The sequence below is a fragment of the Leptinotarsa decemlineata genome, unplaced genomic scaffold, assembly GCF_025532065.1.
Source record: "Leptinotarsa decemlineata unplaced genomic scaffold, Ldec_3_MD MMD2_tig00003557_RagTag_RagTag, whole genome shotgun sequence".
NCBI classification, from domain to species: domain Eukaryota; kingdom Metazoa; phylum Arthropoda; class Insecta; order Coleoptera; family Chrysomelidae; genus Leptinotarsa; species Leptinotarsa decemlineata.
In genome coordinates this window covers 1,102,072-1,122,239 of record NW_027412590.1, presented here as the reverse complement: position 1 = coordinate 1,122,239, position 20,168 = coordinate 1,102,072, and the positions used below count along the sequence as shown (strand labels likewise).

The 20,168-nt window shown below is 34.0% G+C and overlaps 1 protein-coding gene across 1 annotated transcript in view; it reads left to right on the top strand.

Annotated features, from left to right (window-relative positions):
- The window catches only part of LOC111512315 (alkaline phosphatase), a 952,023-nt gene that overhangs the window by 627,980 nt on the left and 303,875 nt on the right, over positions 1-20,168 (top strand). The gene's annotated exons all lie outside the window — the stretch shown is intronic.

Genomic DNA, 20,168 nt, shown 5'->3' with positions numbered 1-20,168 from the left:
TGTTTTTCAAAATCTAATAATAGTTTTATCGAAATTATTTGCATTTTTTTTAGTTGCCTCTGCTTTTCCGAAAGCAAAGGTTTGTTTGAGAAAATATCCAAGGGTTTGAAACTTTGCACCAGTCATGTTAAAATTTGTATAGCAAATTTTTAATTTCTATCTAAAAATGTCCGTATAAGTAAAAATGTATCAGGAAAGTTAAACTCCATGTTGAGTTCGTTATGTATACATAAATTGATGACAATTAACCGAACTAGTTTTCTAAAATGAAGGGGATATCTGTCAAAAATAAGCAAAACGTTAACTTTATTCTAGTTGCATAAAATTCGGCATATGGATATAAAATTGCCGTAGACACAACTTTTTCAAATAACTTTTTGTTGAATTCGATCTAGAAATGTACTATTTCAAAAAGAAAAGTTGAATTTGACATACACTGACATATATATATATATATATATATATATATATATATATATATATATATATATATATATATATATATAAACTGTCACCATTAAAGTGCGCACCATATGGAAAACTCATTACTTGTTTGTGCTTTGAATTTAACTTGAAATGATGCGGCCAATTGCGACCCACTGACGTTCACCCAGATCCTTTACTCAAGGAGATCTTATTTAGTACGTCATCCATTGACATTCAATTTGATAATAACAACCAGTTGGATAAAAATCCTCTACAATCAAATAATATCACCATTGAGACTGATCCACCTCAAGTTTCTATAGTCTTCACCTCTCTACCATATATCAGTGATATGTCACCCAAACTATGCGGAATCTTTGATAATTTAATTATCGAAATAGCATTCAGAACCATTTCAACCATATATAAATTATCATTCATTTATTATGTAAAGGATAAGACTTCTTCAAATTTTCAATCTCATTCAGTTTATTCCATACCATGTTTCGATTGTAGTAATGACTATATTGGTCAAACGTAAATACTACTTGAAGATAGAATCACTTCAAACAAAAGTGATGGTAGAAAATATCCTGAGAGATGTGCTCTTAGCAATCACGTTTTTGAAGAAGGTCACAATATTTATATTGCAATCAAATAATTGTCTCAATGCGATATCTATGCCTTCTTACTCAATATTGATAAAAATTCACATGATTTTCAAATCAGTAACAATTCTCAATAACATAGATCATAATAAAAACAATTTCTTACGAAAATAACGAATATATAACCTCCCTAAGGCAGGGCTTCACTTCACTTTAATAATAAATTTCCATGTTTTTGACATTGGGTTTTCTCATTAATAATCTCACAAAACAGCAGATGACTCTGATCACACTCGCATCATAACTGTTCTCTTTTGTTCCACACTTAAAAATGAACCAACAAACGAACGATTTTTCGAACTGAATCACAGGACAGCTGTCAGTGTCAGTTGTTTTTTATCTCTCTCTGTGATCTGCAGCCACATGGCTTTTACGGATTTTATAATGTAAATTGAAATAATTTTTCTTGTATCAGTGAGGAGTTAAACCTTTCTTTTGATGTAGTAACTTGTTTTATTTCATTGACATATTTCAACTGTTCAAATGTAACTTTCGTTTCGACACGGTCATCCTCACCTACAGTAAGTTGAGCCTTTTCGTAACGAAATTTATATTACAATCAAATAATTGTCTTTATGACAGATATCGCTGGGGTGATCAGACCTTGATCACCCCAGCGATATCTATGCCTTCTTACTCAATATTGATAAAAATTCACATGATTTTCAAATAAGTAACAATGCTGAATTCTCAATAACATAAATCATGATAAAAACAATTTCTACAGGAAATAACGAATATACAACTTTCCTAAAGCAGGTCTCCACTTCATTTCAATAATAAATTTCCATGTTTTTGACATTGGGTTTTCTTATTAATAATCCCACAAAACAGCAGATGACTCTGATCACACTCGCACCATAACTGTTATTTTTTGTTACACACTTAAGAATAAACTTACAAACGAACGATTTTTTGAACTGAATCACAGGACAACTGTCAGTGTCAGTTGTTTTTCATCTCTCTCTGTGATCTGCAGCCACATGGCTTTTACGGATTTCATAATGTGAATTTAAATAATCTTTCTTGTATCAGTGAGGAGTCAAAACTTCCTTTTGATGTGGTAACTTGTTTTGTTTCATTGACATGTTTCAACTGTTCAAATTAACATTCGTTACGACACGGTCATCCTCACCTACAGTAAGTTGAGCCTTTTTGTAACAAAATTTTTATTATTGCATCACTTATTTGTAGCTTTTCTTTGATAATGATAATAAACTTTATCGAAATATTGGAATAACTTGTGTTTTATATATATATATATATATATATATATATATATATATATATATATATATATATATATATATATGTAAACTTTGGAACTATCTTTGGGTGATCAGCAGGACGATAGTATAAAAGTTATTATAGTCTATTTCAAAAGAGTGTAGAGTAATAAAATCTCATTAAGTATTCAAAAGCGCTACAGGGTGATCCGTCAATAAATTCTGTCACTTCCCCAGTCCGCATTGCAAAATTATGTCTTTTCATAAAGAGCAGGTAGGTATCACCCTGTTTTAAGGGATTTGTCCATTGTTATCGACGGATAAATACTGAGCCAGAGGCGCGCTAGTGGGATAATTGCCAAAAGAATATGCATTCATAAAAATTATATTAAAGGAAATAAAAATTTAATACAGCAGAACAGTGTTATTAAAAAAATATAAAATGTAACAATAAAATATATACGAACCGAAATCAGGAAATACTCACAAACACACACGAACGAACTTTACGTATTGAAACACTTGTGGGGACTTTAAATCAATTTATTCACAAAAACGACAAGAACTTTACTGGATACGTTATTACAATTTGACACTTGAACAATACTAAAACTGTGAACTTCCCTTAACGTTTAACAACACTCTATTTATACCCTAATTGAATGTTCTAGAGATTACTAGGTACAATTTTCGAGAACCTTCCGAGAAAATAATTATTCAGACTACCCTTAATTCTAAACCCTAACCTAAGCAAAAGTGTCACTGTCACTGATACACTGGTCTTTGTCCAGATTGCTTATCCCGCTACAGTATATTTACAATTCAATTAAATTATTCTACATCAGTATAGTCTTCATCCGAAGAACTGTCATCATCCCCTGGTGTTATAATTATAGGGTCAACCACCTGATCGACCAAGTTGTCCAGTTCCCACATTTTATTTTCCTCTTTTAAAACATGCTGGATTGCTTTTTGCCAGTTTTCTGATGTGATTTCCATAATGGCTTGATCAAACAATACCTTGACATCTTTCATTTTAAATGTGGTATTGTGCCTTGCAACATATCCTTTAACTTGTGCCCATATAAGTTCTATAGGATTTAATTCGCAATGATATGGTGGTAGGCGCAGCACAGTTACTTTATACTTTTCTGCTACATCTTCTACGGTATATTTCATGAAGCGAGATTTATGTTGTTTTACTATGGCTAGTAGTTCCTTCTTTACTGAATTCGTCTCAAACTGAATACCTTTATTTGACAGCCAGTTAATAATTTCTTGCTTTCTCCAAGCTGAAGTTGGTACCTTCTCTAAGCGCCTTGAATGGTAGCTTGCATTATCCATAACCACGACCGAATCAGCTGAAAGAAAATTTAACATTTCCCGAAGTAGTCTTCGAAGACATCCGAATTCATGTCCTCATGATAATCTCCCGTCCGGCACGACTCAAAGCTTAACAAACCTTCTTTTAAAAATCCGTCTTCGCTTCCAATGTGAGCAATTATAAGCCTCTTCCCTTTTCCCGAAGGCACTTTAATACCCGTCGAAAGGCCTTCTATGAAAGCTTGGCGAGAACTTGTTATATTTTTATCTTGCCACATTTTTTTGACTATATAACCTTCGTTTATCCACGTCTCATCAAGATAAAAAATTTCTTTTGCTCTCTGCGGTACTGCTTTATAGTTGTCAAATATTTTCGTCTCCAGCAAACAATTTCATCACTTTCCAGTAATAGTGCCTTTCGATTGTGCTTTTCCCAGGCAAAATTCATACTTTTTAAAGTTTTCCATAAAAGTTTTCTGGATATCAAAGGAATATCGTTATCTTGGCTTATCTCGATAAATATTTTTTCAAGAGTGGGTATTTCCTTTTTAAAATAAAACGAATGAACTTTTCTTCGAATGTCACATTTGGTGTCTTCATCTAAGATTTTTATTGGTCTTCCTGATTTTCTCTTGCATGGACTTACCTGGCCTGATATCTTTCTTTCTCGCAATAATTTAAAAATCGTGGACTGTTCAATTCAGTCATTCGGGCACATCGCTCAACACTTTCTTGCACAGACAAACTAGGGTGATCGTGTTTTATGCAATCATATACATTTAAAATTATAACTTTTTCGCAAACAGATAGCGGAGAATTTTTTACACTTCTTTTCTTTGGAGTAAATGTCCCCATTTTATAACTTTTTCACTATTTCTATATCACAATATCACTGTACGTTTAATTGGTGTAGTAACAATTACTATTATAACTCGAATGTTTAAGACACCATTACAATATATTTAAACCCTTTTTCTTAATTACCTGGGTTTAATAGGTATTGCATGATTGGTGGGCAGGGTCAAAAAGGGATTATTATAATGACATGGCACCTCGGAACTAAGTGTTAACCCTTTTTTGAGAAATCATGCTCAAGTATATGAACCCAAATTGCATATTGAATAAGTTTACAAGAACCACTAAAATTAATCTTAATCTTTTTTTAAGAAATTTTACTTACCTAAATACATGTAGGTACTTAGTTTTAGACCAAATTACTTCCCAAAAATGGCCTTTTATTATTATCTATGTCTGTAATTTTTAATTTACTTTAATTATTAAGTTTAATAATCCTAAGATTTGCCTACGCCCATGGACGACAACGAAATTCAGGCAAATTTTATGACACTTCATGATTTATTACTCTACACTCTTTTGAAATAGACTATAGTAAATAATTGGAAAAGTATCTTTATGTTTCTTTAATGAATTGAAGGATCAGAAATCTATGAAATGCGGTTCTTCATTCGTTTGACCAAGTTAATTTTCGTTGATTTTTTGTGGTATGACCAGTGAATCAAGAACCTTCCAGAACGGATATGTTAACGATACCAATCTATGAGAAGGACATTATTGGGTGTGCTGATAACTTTAATATCCAGGAACGGAACTCATAGTTCGTTGTTTTCAGTTTCGATGGTAAACTGTATATAAGGGTCATAACTATTGAAGATATCCGCAATTTCAGATGTTCCATTTTGGATAAGGGATATAATGACGTCATACATATTTTTTATGAAAAAGAGGTTGAAAGAAAGAATCTGTAAGACCAAGTCTAGCAGGTTATCCATGAAATATGCTGCTAAAATATGGCTAATCTTTGCTCCCATTGGTATACCAAAAGTTATTTAATAAATTTCACCAATAAATGAAAAATATGTATTATTGAAAAGCAAAGTTATGAGTTGGAAGAATTAGTCATTTTTGATATCACAAAACTGACTGATACGTCCCCATTTTCTATCAATAGATCTGAGACAAGCATCTAGACATTGCTGAAAAGAGATACAACATCTAAGCTAGCAATTACATAGTTGGTAGGTAATTGCATATTGTTGAAAGTAGAGAAAACATCAAAAGAATCTCTAATGAAATACTGATTTTTGAATTCATAGGCTTTAGTTGAAATTTCAGTAAGAAATTGTGCAAGATATTAATTTCTCACTGAAATTTTGAATTTTAACTATCAATCTTCTCAAGATGGATAGTTGAATTGGCTTCTAAAAGCTTTTCCCTTACTTCATTCAATAGATTGATATGTTTCTCAAAAGTTGATCATCAATGTAAGAAAAAACCTTTGGTTCACACTTAGGTCCGTAAATGGCGTCTACAAGTCTTTGTTGAGTTTGCGCAGCATTGGAAAGTCCGAAAGGCATAGTAACAAATTGAAACTGACCCCGACCTATGATACTAAAAGCAGTTTTTTCTCTTGATTCTGGGCTTAGCGGAACTTGCCAAAATGCTTTTCTCAAATCTATTGAAGATATGTACTTTGCATCTCTAAGTGAAGCTAGAATTCTATCTATATTAGGAAGTGGATAACTATCATGCTTGGTAATTGAATTAAGTGGACGCCCGTCGAAGCAAAATCGATATTCACCATTCTTCTTTTTAACTAAAAGTACAGGGGAACAATATGGACTATTTGATGGTTCTATTACTCCAAATTTCAACATCTTGTCTAACTCACTATTCAAAATATTTTGCATATATGGGGATAAGACATAAGGCCTCTTTCGAAAAGGTGGTGAGTCACTTGTATCGATCGTTAGAGTTATTTCATTCGTACGTCCTAACCTATCTTTGCTACTTATTTGTTGACATGATGCTATAACAGCTTATGCTTGAGAACATTCAATAGGTATTAGATCTTCCTATGACATTAGCTGTAGAATTCTAGAAATATATAAGTTACCTACTACATCTACAGAAACAAGATTTACTGAACACACCACGTATCATCTCTGAAATTTACTTTGAGATTAAACTCTTTTGTAAAATCGACTTCGAAAATGAATGATGTGGTAAGGAAGGAACAACTAGCGCGAATTATCTCACCACCTAGGACAATCCCGCTGATCTAGCAGTACCACCACCCTGTTCCAGATGCTGACAAGACAGTTCTCACAGGAGTGCACATCTTCGAAGCTTCGCATCCAGAGTCAGTCAGATTTTATTCATCAAACCAACAACACGTATAATTTCATATATTTTGTATTTCTGTAATTTTTCATTTTCAAGTTTGTAACAATAAAATTATTTTTTAAAAAGCAAGTTCAGTGCCGTCGATAGTTAATTGGCGCAGTCGACGGTAGGATTGTCAGAATCACGCGTATCGTACGAGTGATTTTCTTTTCAACGATTAATTGGCAATCGAACCTTTGTGAACAGAACAAGTTGGTGTTGAAAGCAGAGCAGCTCCTAGAACCTCAGGGAACCCAGTCAATCGAAGACCTGCAGAAAACTCCGTACCGAAGCTATTTTCGAGAAGAGGAACTTCATCGTCCCCTTCTGCAAGGAAGAGACACTTGGTGAAGACAAAATCGCTGAACCAGGGCAGACTCCTTATAGTGGTTAAGAAAGCGATGGCTAAAATCTTGCTTTTATTGTGAGTACTCTGATTTTATGTCGCTTGAAAATATTTTTCAATCATTGTCTTTAGCTGACTCAGACAATTCTATTTCCAACCCAAATCCAAAAACCAATCGAGTTTTTGTAAACCCCTTTTCAAATCGAACTAATTTAATTCCTCAATCAATTCCAATCAATAGTGATAATACATTTCATAACCAAAACCCAGAATTGAATATTTCAAACTCTTCAGAAATGGCGAATGTTTTCAAACCCGAATATTTAAATTGTGTTCCACAATTCCATGGGAACCCAAATGAACTTAATAGATATTTGAGCACTTGTGATAGCTTAATTACTCATTTTCATGATGTCGAAATTCCCAACTCTTCCCAAAATACATATCTATTGAATAGTTTGATTAGTAAACTAACAGGAAATGCTAAATTAGTAGTTAATATTCAAAATGTCACAACTTGGAATATTTTTGAAGACACACTGTATAGGAATTTTGCGGATCAACGCGATGAAGCCTGTTTGAATAAATACATGGTTATGATGAAACAATACCCGGCTGAAAAACCTCAACAATTTTTTGATCGAATTTTGCAAATTCTTAATCTGATTTGTTGCTATATTGATTCTCATGAAGCAGACGAAAATTCGAAAGTTTTAAAACGCAAATTATATAATTCATTAATTTCAAAAACGTTTTTATCTGGATTAAAAGAACCTTTAGGAACCACAGTTCGTTGTATGAGACCTACTGATTTGAATGAAGCTTTGCAATTCATCATTCAAGAAGAAAATATCAATTATTATCAAAACCAATCAAACAGAGTTTCTGTAAGACAAAATATTAGCCAAATAAGATCAAATTCTGATCAAAATTCAAATCAGTCCCATTTTCCAAGAACTTCTTTTAATGCCTATACAAGAAACGATCAATTCCAAAATTGTCAATCGTTTAATCAAAATAGATCTTCAAATAATCAATTCCATCCACAAAACAATTTCTCTTCACAGCCTATAAATATTCAACCAAGAACTGATGTTCCACAACAATTTTTTTTTCGAAATTCTCAAGTTTTCAAACAACCTACTAATAACCAAAACGTTTTCAAACCCAATCCCAATCGAAATCTTCCCAGTCAAACTCCTATGAGTGTTTCAACAAGGCAAACGTTCAACAGAAATCAACCAGGTCCCTCATTTCCTAGTAGACCTCAACAAAGAAACTTTATCTCAGAAGAACTTTTCAATACAGAAACGAATTATGTCGAATATTATTCACAAGATTCTGAAGTTGAAAATCAGAGCCAGTATGAAAATTTCGAAAATACTGAATGTAATCCTGATGAAAATTTTCAATTTATAGACCAAGACGTAGAACCAGTGATAATACCTTTAAATTCAAGTAATTCTAGTGAATTACCCTATATAATTCTACCTGAATATAGTTTGAAATTTTTAGTCGATACAGGTTCGACTAAATCTTTCATTGATCCAAATATAGCTTATAATCTATACCCCGATAGAATCCAAAATGATCCTTTCGTAGTGTCAACCGTATTTCAAAAATCTTGTCACAAACATAGTGCTTTCATTCTCATTTCAAAAGTATTCAATGTTTCGGGAAACTGAAATTGTATTTATTCAAATTTCACAATACATTTCACGGATTGATAGGTATTGATAACTTGAAACTTCTTCAAGCAAATGTTAACTTGAGCAAAGGATTTTTGACAACACCTCATTCACAAATTAAATTGCATTATCATAAAATAAAAAATGATTTGAACCTCATTACCATACTTCCCCGAAACGAACAAGTAATCAAGATAAAAACATCTGTACGCGACGGTGAAATAATAATTCCTTATCAAAAGATACACAACTGCGAAATTCCAAAGAGTTTGTCGATCGCGAGAAACGGAGAAGCACTAACAACTATATTAAATAACAGTACGGATCAGATTACACTAGATTTCTCTGAACCTATTGTCGTTTAAAAATTTAATAGAACATGCATTCAAGAATTTAACTTTAATAATTTTAATGAGACGTACAAACGTAAACTGAACCGCTGAGGATGAACCGCTCACTTTTACAAATAAAACTAAACATCGTATAAAGACAACTGACGAAATACCCGTTTATACAAAGACATACAGATATCCATTCATTCACAAAAAAGAAGTCCAAACACAAATTCAAAAAATGATAGATCAAAAAATCATAAGGCCTAGTAGTTCACCTTGGTCGTCCCCAATTTGGGTCTTCCCTAAGAAAATGGATGCCTCCGGTAAACAAAAATGGCGAGTTGTTGTAGATTACCGGAAGCTTAATGAGAAAACAATTGAAGATAAGTATCCCTTGCCGAATATAACCGATTTACTAGATAAACTAGATAGATGCCAATATTTTTCGACTTTAGATCTTGCCAGCGGATTCCACCAAATTTTAGAACTGTTAGGATATTATAGACGATACATTAATAACTTCGCAAAATTACCGAAACCACTTACCAAATGCTTGAAGAAGGGTGCACAGATCATCCACGACGAAAAATTTCTATCGTGTTTCGAAACTTGTAAAAATTTACCAATTAACGAACCAATCCTTCAGTATCCAGATTTTACTAAACCGTTCAATTTAACAACGGACGCCTCAAACGTAGCTTTGGGTGCGGTCTTGAGCCAAGAACCTATTGGAAAAGACCTTCCAGTAGCGTACGCTTCAAGGACTCTAAACGACTCCGAAAAAAAATTACAGCACAATAGAAAAAGAACTATTGGCTATTGTCTGGGCAACCAATTATTTTCGTCCCTACCTTTCTGGCAGGAAATTTAATATAGTCACGGATCATAAACCTCTCCAATGGCTATTTTCAACGAAAGACCAGAGTTCTAAATTGCTAAGATGGCGAATTGAACTTGAACGTCTAGCCAGCCCCTCTATTCCTTTTGATAACCAAAATAGTGTTAACCCCAACTTAAATACCCCAGACTACCAACCATCTTCCGATATATTAGAAATAGGTGAACCTCTTCAAGATAATATTTCTATGATAGTTAATGCCGATACAGAATCTACTCAAACTCCTGAAAAACATGAACTAAACCCAATTGAAGAAATTGATGACGTTACCGTACACACTAATACCGAGGAAAATCCAATTGTTAAAATACCCATTTCAGAATCCCGGGTAAATTTTGGTCAAAACCAAATTATTTTTCAATCTGTTCTTCATTCACCATCTAAACCAAAAATAACGATCTTATTTGAGAAGAAACAGAGAATGACTGTTCAGCTTTCTTTAAATAACTTTGAAAGAGACGTAATCGATTTTGTAAAAGAATATATCGCACCTAACATATCTTATTATCTTCACTTTGAAAACTCAGATAATTATGAACGATTTTGTGAAGTAATTAGACAAAATTCCAAATGACCTTCTTCAAAATTTAAAAGATGTAAATTCAAAATAATCGATGTCACAGATGAAAAAGAAGCTTTAGAACTGACACAAGCATATCACGAAGGTAAAAGTAATCATAGAGGCATTGACGAGACTGAACAAAAACTCAAAACCCATTATTATTGGCCCAATATGAAAGATTCTATCCAAACCTACATTAACGAGTGTGAAATCTGTCAAAGAAGTGAATACGAAAGACATCCTATCAAAACAAAATAAATATAACCCCGACAGCCACCAAACCATTCGAAATTATTCAGATTGACGTTTATACTTTAGAAAAAAATAAATTTCTTACTATTATAGACAGTTTTTCGAAATACGCGCAAGCACATCATTTGCCCTCTTTATCGGCTACCGATATAGCTGACAAACTTTTGATATTTTTTTCACATCATAGCGTACCTATCCAAATCATAGTTGACAACGGATCTGAAAATACAGTTATTGAAGAACTTCTCAAACTGCACAAAGTAAATGTACATTTCTGCTCACCCAATCATCCCCAATAAAACGGACAAATCGAAAGGCTTTACTCTACTCTTATTGAACACATTAGACTTCTTAATACTAGAGGATTTCTTAAAACACCGCCTCAAACGAAAATGGTTTACGCTATACGTGCATACAATCACTCAAAACATTCTGCAACAAAATTAAAACCCATCGATATAGTTAATGGACATGAAGACAATGAAAATCCATTCGATATCGACATAGACAATATTCTTCTCAATGACTATACAAATGACCACCGAGAAAAAACTAAATTACTTTACACGGAAATAAACAGAAAAATAATGAATCGAAAAGACAAGGTTATTTCAAAATCTAATGAAACGCGCGATAATCCGGAAATGTTCAAACCTAATTCTAAAACATACGTGAAAAAACACTTGAGACAAAAACACGCTAACAAATTTGAAAAACCGACCACTATCACAAAAGTAGACGAATCTATGAAGACAGTTTCCACAGAAAATCATGAAAAAGTACACATGGACAATTTAAAAAGACCGAGAAAGAAGTGCTATGATTTAATTAAATAATTCATTTCATTTCTTTTCAGAATACCTTTTGTATTCGGACTTCAGGACAGAGTAACATTGAGAAACCTGGGAAACAATCCTGGTATGATACCTTTGAAATTGAGCAATGCCAAAATTCAACAATACTCACACACACTGATACACTACTATGACCTGAATCCATTCATAACTGAAATCCAAAAACTGAACGACCAATACGGACAAACTTTGGAAGCACTCAATATAAACAAAAACAATATTTCTTCAGCTGAATCAGAAAATTACATCAACATTTTGACTTTGACAAAAGACAAGACTGAATCCAAATTGCAAGAAATAATCACAAATCCTAAACGAATCAAAAGAGGATTGATTAATGGTATTGATTCGATATTTGAATCAATTACAGGAAACCTTGATGCAGAAGACGGGGAGCGGTACGAAAAACTTATTAGGGAACTTCAAAACAACCAAAAAGTATTGGCTTCTAGTGTTGTGGAACAAAATTCAGTTTCAATCAATTTGATCAATAAATTCAATCAAACTGTTCAACAAATAATTCACAATGAAAAATTTCTTCAAGAAAAAATAGTTCATATTGCTGCCATATTCCAAACAAAAAGTTATGAAGAAAATAGAGCATATGTTCACGATATACTCAACCAAATGATTGATATGTTTGAAATAGTCAACTCTGCCTTACAGGACATTGAAAATTCCATAGCATTCGCGAAACTCAACATTATGCCGCCGAACTCCTTAAATTACACGGAATTATTGCAAAGAATCAATTTCCTATTGATATTACTTCAGAAAACATCTTGAAATTAGAGAAAATCATAAACATCGAATGTTTTATTCTGAATAATAGAATAACCTTTCTTCTTCATGTTCCAATCACATATCCATACATTTTCGATCACTATCACTTATATTCAATCCCTACATATAGTCAAAGTCAGTTCAAGGCACTTATACTCAAATTTCATTTTTACTGAAGAACTCAGAGTATTTCACATTTAAAAGCGACGATTGTGTCAAAGTCGAAACACAATTCTATGTCTGCAAGAAAATGCCGATTAGAGAAATTTCTGGGAATCTCTGCGAGCTGCAACTCCTGAAGATGGAAGACACTTCCACATGTCGACAAATCGATGTTAGGATTACTAAGCCAATAGCTAACCAACTGGAGGACTCTACCCAATGGATAGCGATATTTCCAAATAAAACGACAATCCACCTACAATGTAATGAACAAGAGGAAGTTCAAAGAATAATTGGATCCTATTTAATTGATATTCCAGTAGGCTGCAAAATCAAGGCGAATCAAATTGAAATAATTAATGAAGAAAATGTAATGAATGGCAATCAAATAATATTGATTCCCGAATTGAACCAAGATCGCAACCCTCCAAGAAGTGTAAATATGAGCTTTAAATTGAACGATGTTGACCTGAAAGTACTCCAAAACCTGAAAAATCAGCTAATTGATAACAATCCTGAAATAACATTGAACCAAGGCGGACTTCACCAATCACCGAGTATATGGAATTTAGTGGTTTACTTAGCGATCATATCAATGATAGTTTACTTCTTGTACAGGAAAAATATACTTCGATGTTGCACCAATAAGAAGCCAAGTCAAGAAGAGAACCAATTACAAGTAGTAAATGAAGTAACCGATCTATCCACTGTTCAACTACCCCGCTGCGCATGATAGTTGAATCTTCGGGGGGAGGAATTATCTCACCACCTAGGACAATCCCTCTGATCTAGCAGTACCATTACCCTGTTCCAGATGCTGACAAGACAGTTCTCACAGGAGCGCACATTTTCGAAGCTTCGCATCCAGAGTCAGTCAGATTTTATTCATCAAACCAACAACACGTATAATTTCATATATTTTGTATTTCTGTAATTTTTCATTTTCAAGTTTGTAACAATGAAAGTATTTTTTAAAAAGCAAGTTTAGTGCCGTCGATAGTTAATTCGCGTTAATAATTTGGCAGTCACCCTCAATAATGATAGGTAAATCAACAGTACCTTTCACAAATTTCGGTGTGCCATCTGCAGTACTAACATGTTTATGAAAAGAACGAAATATTTTTCATTTGTTTTTTCAAAATGTCCAAACCATTAGAGCCAACAATGGAAGCATAAGCTCCGCTATCAAATGAAACAGTTATATCCTGATCTAACAGTTTTAGTTTAATATACAATACAATCATTATTATCTAAACTATAATTTAACTCTTGATTCACATCGGGATCAAAAAAGTTATCTCTATGGTTATGTCCACTAGAGTATCTGTAGTTTTCGTTATTTGTGACTCTACTAATTTGATGGTCTTGTTGGTCACTGCACAAGCCTATCCCTATATGTTTTTTGGTTCTGAACACCGATGACAATTGAAGATTTTCACATTCGGCATGCCGCATTTGAAACAAAAAACCTTTTTTATTTAGCCTTACAATTTTGATACAAATGGTTAGCTAAACCGCAATTCCAACAAATATTTTTCTCTTTGGGAGTAGGACTACTGACATCTGAATTTAATTTTAGCCGGTAATTTTTTGGAAAGAGGTGGTGGGATTACTACCTTTAGAATTGTTTGGATGGGGATCGTTCCTAAAGGAATGCCTGAAATGTTTATTCTGAGAACGACTATCAAATTTCCTATCATTTTTCCTATAATTTTCTTGTTGAATTTCAAAAACTTGATGGCTAGAACGCTGCTCATCTTTATTCAAAAAATAATGCGCCTCTTCTAACTTTCTACAATAGGCGGAAAATTCTGAAACCTTATTGATTTCTTGTAAAGCTAATTAGCTTACGTATTCAGGTTATCTCGGCAGGAGGTCGAGAAAGTATATTAAACAAAACTTCAAAATGTGACATATAAATAGAAACGGATTCATTTTTTTTTTGTTTTCGCTTCTTACCTGGTCCCAAATATTTTCATCCACGTCAGCATGAAGAAAATCTCTTTTGAGAAGAGAAACAGGTGAGTTCCCATTCAATTCAATTCAATTCAATTTTATTTGGAATATGTTAATATACAATTTATTAATATTATGGTTAGGACGACTAGGAGTTTGAGGAAAGCAGCCTAAGCGCAGGTGGCTTGTAATGTGCTTCCGTCTGTCTCCCCGTGGAAGTACTTTAAAAATATATCAGGCACAAAAGTAACAAAAGATTAAATAACTGTTGCAGTTGTATTAGTGAATAGACAGAGGAAGCTGGTATATTTTATGAGAATAAGTACCTATAATTATCTATACATCTAGGTTTACATAATATTGGAAATAGGTACACATACACTGAAAGACACTTTGGAAGATTAGAAAATGTACTGAGTGATATTTCTGGGTTATTGGGTATGTTTGAATAAACTGTTTATACGGGTATTATTTACAATTATGAATTCTTTTGTATTTTTTTTTATACTTTAAAAATGTGGTATTTATCTTTATTTCAAGAGGAAGCATGTTATACAATTTTGGAGCGAAATAGTAAACTGAACGTTGGGTATGACTTTTTTTGTAAAGGGGTATATCAATGGATAAATTATGTACATTTCTGGTGTACTATGTATTTGCCTTAGAATAATTGATATTGTTTGAGTATATCCATATAAGACACTGGTGTGCATACAAATTCTTATATCAAGCAGATTAGTTTCAGAATAGAGTTTTTCTGTATAAAATTGTCTGTTTTTTTTCAACATTATTTTTAAAACTGTATTCTGGAGCACCTGTACAATATTTAGCACATTCTCAAATATTCCACCCCACACTGTGATACAATATCGTATAACTGACTCAACAAGAGATTTGTAAACGATAATTAAGCTTTTTTTTGTGAGTATATCCCTAAGTTCATACATTTTATAGCTAATATGTCTAAATCTTTTTACTATATATAGCAAATGTTCATCCCATCTCAGATGTTGGTCCATCACAACTCCTAAATACTTTAGTTTAGTTACTTTTTCAATATATGGACATTCACTTTGGCATATGTAAATAAATTTTTTGTTGGACAGGTTGGCGGTTGCTCAGAAGAGTGAAAGTAATAAATTTCGATTTTTCAACATTAAGGTTGGGAAGATTGTTACTTTACCAAATTTGTATTTTACCCAAACACTCTTCTGCTACTTTATATACCTGTTGCCATGTATCACCTATACAGATAATTGCAGTATCGTCAGCATATGATATGAGGTGCCCTTTGAAATTATTTATGCGACTTAAACTATTAATATATGCTAAAAATAGTATTGGGCCTAAAACGGTACCTTGAGGTACGCCACTAGAGATTTTAGCCAGTTCACTAACATTGTTACCTATTTTGACCCGTTGGGTTCTACAAGAAAGATGATCTGTAAAAACATTATTTGCTGGTCCTCGTATACCATACAAATTCAGTTTATTCAAGAGTGCTTCATGAGAAATTGTATCCAAGTCCTTGGCCAAATCAAAAAAAAATGCAAGACACTTTCTTGAATTGTCTAAGGCATCCGATGCTTGCTTAAATAATTCTAAAACAGCTAGTTCAGTATTACTTCCATTAATGAATCCATACTGCCTTTCTGTTAATACCTCATTTTTTTGAAAAAATTCCAGTAGGCGAATTTTGAGAGCATGCTCCAATATCTTAGCAAAATTATCTATGACAGAAATTGGTCGATAGTTGCTGGGATTGGATTTATCACCAGATTTAAAAACGGGAGTGACTATGGAATATTTCCATTGCAGTGGTATTTTGCCAGTTTTGAATATTAAATTGATTATATAGACAAGGGGTTGTACCAAATACAGGTGTAGAGATTTTATAAGTTTGGAACTAATTCCATCGGGACCAGGTGCACAATTGTTTTTTAATTTTGATATAATATTTTTAATTTCCTTATCATTTACCGGGGTGAGAAATATTGAATTTACTATTGATTTGTCAGATGATTTGATATTCAATGAAAGTTATTTTTGTGGAGGAAAAAAATCAGTTTTTTATCGACATTTTTTGGGTATTTATTACCTTCCACAATCTGAAAAATATGAAAATTAGAATGGAGAACTTTATACAAGTGTAGAAGGGCAAACTTTTAAGTTTACCTCGATAAGTTACTGCGTAAAAATCAAAGTATTTTTCACAAAGAAAATCTTCTATTTATCAGTAACTCGTCGTATTCAACAATTTTGCTTATCAAAAAAATATTAAGGAATAATACTTATCTTGTACGTTTCGGATCAAAATTATCAGAACACATTTCAAAATCAGACGGTGAACATCGGGTGGAATGGAATAGAACAGCTTGTAACGTCAAAATGATCCTGATTGGAAAGTTTTGAGATCGTCAATTTCATCCTCAGGTACTACACCTTCAATACTGGAAAACTTTTCCAATCGATTCACTCTATTAGTGACATGACAGTAGATGTTTACAGCTGATTCATGGCCTCCCCCCACCACTATGACGTATCAATTGCTTATTTTTGTTGGTTTAGTGAAATCAAGGTGATGTGATCTTGAAATGTCTGGTGCATGGACCATTCAGAATTTTTTCGAGATTTTGTGTGTGTGTGACGTAATGACGTAATTGCATTTGGTTGTTGGGGCATATTTCAAAGATCATCCAAGTAATGAATGTTTCATCGGTGTGAGTCCACCAAGCGGTGTGACGTCACAGCAGGCAAGGTACAGGGTTTATCATGTGCATGTCTGTATACAAACATATGTCTGCATACTTCAAAGATCCTCCAAGTATTAAATGTTCCATCGGTGTGAGCCCACCAAGTTAGTGGTGTGACAGCTGCAACCGTTCAGCAGTAGGAGAGCGAGATGTGCACTCCACGGCGTATGGCTGAGTAATGCGTATTCATCGGTATGTCCTCACTTCTGTCTCGACATCTGTCCTGTACGCAACGCGCAACGCTGTCTGTTCATATCGGCATCCGTTAATGTGTTCAACTTAGAGATTGAGTTGGTGCATGTAACTGAGAGGTGGGGATGGCTATGTCGTCTTGACGGATACGATCAGAGTGTATTTAAGAAGCGGGCCAGTGTAGGTTATGTTAGTTTACATCAAGTGAGTTAGTGAGAACGTATCATAGAAAATGTATTCCTGTGATTGTGGTAAATCTTTCACTCGTAGTGATAATCTTCTTCGGCATCAGTTCCAGAGTTGCCAAGGAGGGCCTGCAGTGAAACGGGTGAGAGTGGATAATGCAACACCTATGTATACGTGCAATTGTTGTAATGTGACAATTCCTATGACCCAAGTGAATTCTTACCGAAGAACCATGAGTCATGAAAATAATGCATGTGTTCAATTGTCTGACGGTTCAAATTATAACGAATGAGTAAATAGGCTATAGGAGTTCTGGCTCATTCCTTATGGAGATTAACATGGAAAACGGCTAAGGTTCATTCTGCAATTTTTGGTTCCTTTCAAGGTCACGCGTACGGCAGAGTCCAATCAGAGCGCTCCAAATTGTCACGTGACCCAGATGCATCGTCGCGAGTACACCACACTGGCGCCACCTATGAGTCACTAGCTGAACTATTTATTGGTTGAAGAAGAACACTGTAAACACTAGACATATGGGTGTTGTCATGCGACGCAATATGCGCAGTTGCCGGTTTTATGATGTTTGTCAATACGGATCGGTGTCTGTGCAACTGTCAAATGTCAATGAGGGTGCAGGACGGTGTCTGTGAGGGGGAAACGTGTGACGTCATCGACGCAGGATGGAACGAGTATCGTAGCGATTCAAGCATGGAACTCGACCCCCTTGCCCTCGCCCCCCCTAGTACTCCACATCACCGCTCAGGCCCCCTTGGTACTCCACCTAACCTATCAGCTCCCTCGGCCCCCTTCAGTCACGTGATTTTAATTAAAAAAAGTTTATAGTTATGAGATTCGAACCTGGGTCGTCCGCGCCGTAGACATTGTCCTTAGCCTCTACACCATCGTAAGATATTGAAGTTAACTGCGAATGTTGTGTATTTACAGCGTTAGTTTTGTCGGGACCGAAATTGACTCATTCATTATACTTGACAGCATTTTTATTTTTGATTTCCATAGAATGTAATTGTCATTATCATATTGAAGATAGGAAAATATACTTAGATTTGGGAAATAATTAATATTTCATGTAAAGATGGGCATGTGTGTAAGAGCGAGAGGCGCGTGTGACGTAATCGATGCACAAATTTACGTGGCTTTGCGTATATTGAGAGATTCATTTGAATAATTTATCGTACAGAATTGTTCCATGTCCTGTTATCAGTAACCGCACAAAAATAGGCGCTCGATTCATCGATACAAAAGTATATGGAAACACCAAAGTTATGGAACACACAGAGTCATCTATGAGTCACTAGCTGAACTATCTATTGGTTGAAGAAGGACACTGTAAACACTAGACTCATAAGACGGCATCTGTCAAATGTGAATACATGCCAGCATGGCAGGTTCGGCGTTGCCAGTTGTACAATAAATCAATGTTTATGGAGTAATGTAGCGTTGCCGGTTTTGGAATTAATCGTGAACTACTCGACGAAAATTGGAAGCGCGAAAATGATATATTTTATAATAATGAATCAGATTTAAGGAAAAATATGACAACCTGCGATCCGTCATTGTATACGGGGTGTCTCAAAATACGTAATTTAAGAAACATTGTAGTTTAACGGGGCTCTATCGTTTCAACGTATGATTCTTCAATTTATACAGAATGTCTCATTCAAGAAAGAAACATGCCAGGGGGCACTATCCCAAAGAGAAACGTTGGGAAATGGTGGAGTGGGGGTAAAGAAAACACGCGGGAGGGTAATATTTGTCAACGTAATAGAAAAAAACATGGTTGCCATACAGGACGTCACATCGTTTAAGGAAAAAAAAACATGTACATATACAAATACGTCAGCGTGGAAAATAACGGTATAGTAGTAATAATAAATGAAAAAAATTGAATCAAAGGAAAAAACATGACCACGGGCGTGGAAGAAAAAAAAACATGTCTGTCATCAAAATATACAGGGTAATATGCATTTTTTAAAAGTCTCATTTCTTCTAAAAACCCATATGATTTGCATTGTAATGCGTCACGGGAAATGATGCAGAAATGACATGAGAATCGCTTTAACAAAATGTCGAAAATTCAGCGCGATTAAACGTTAATTTATGCCGCGATTATCACATAAAATATTCCGCAAAATTTCAATGCGTTGAAACAATCAATTCAGGCACTCTAATCGCTTCGAAAAAAAGTTATTTTTGCCACACATTTTCCAAACAAATAACGCATGACCGAAAGATTGAAAATCGCTTATAAAATAGAACCGATTTTTCGGTTCCAATCAATTTTCGTCTGAAAATACAGCCAATAAAATTCATATCAAAATTACTATGCATAGTATTCGAAATATCGAAAGCATTTT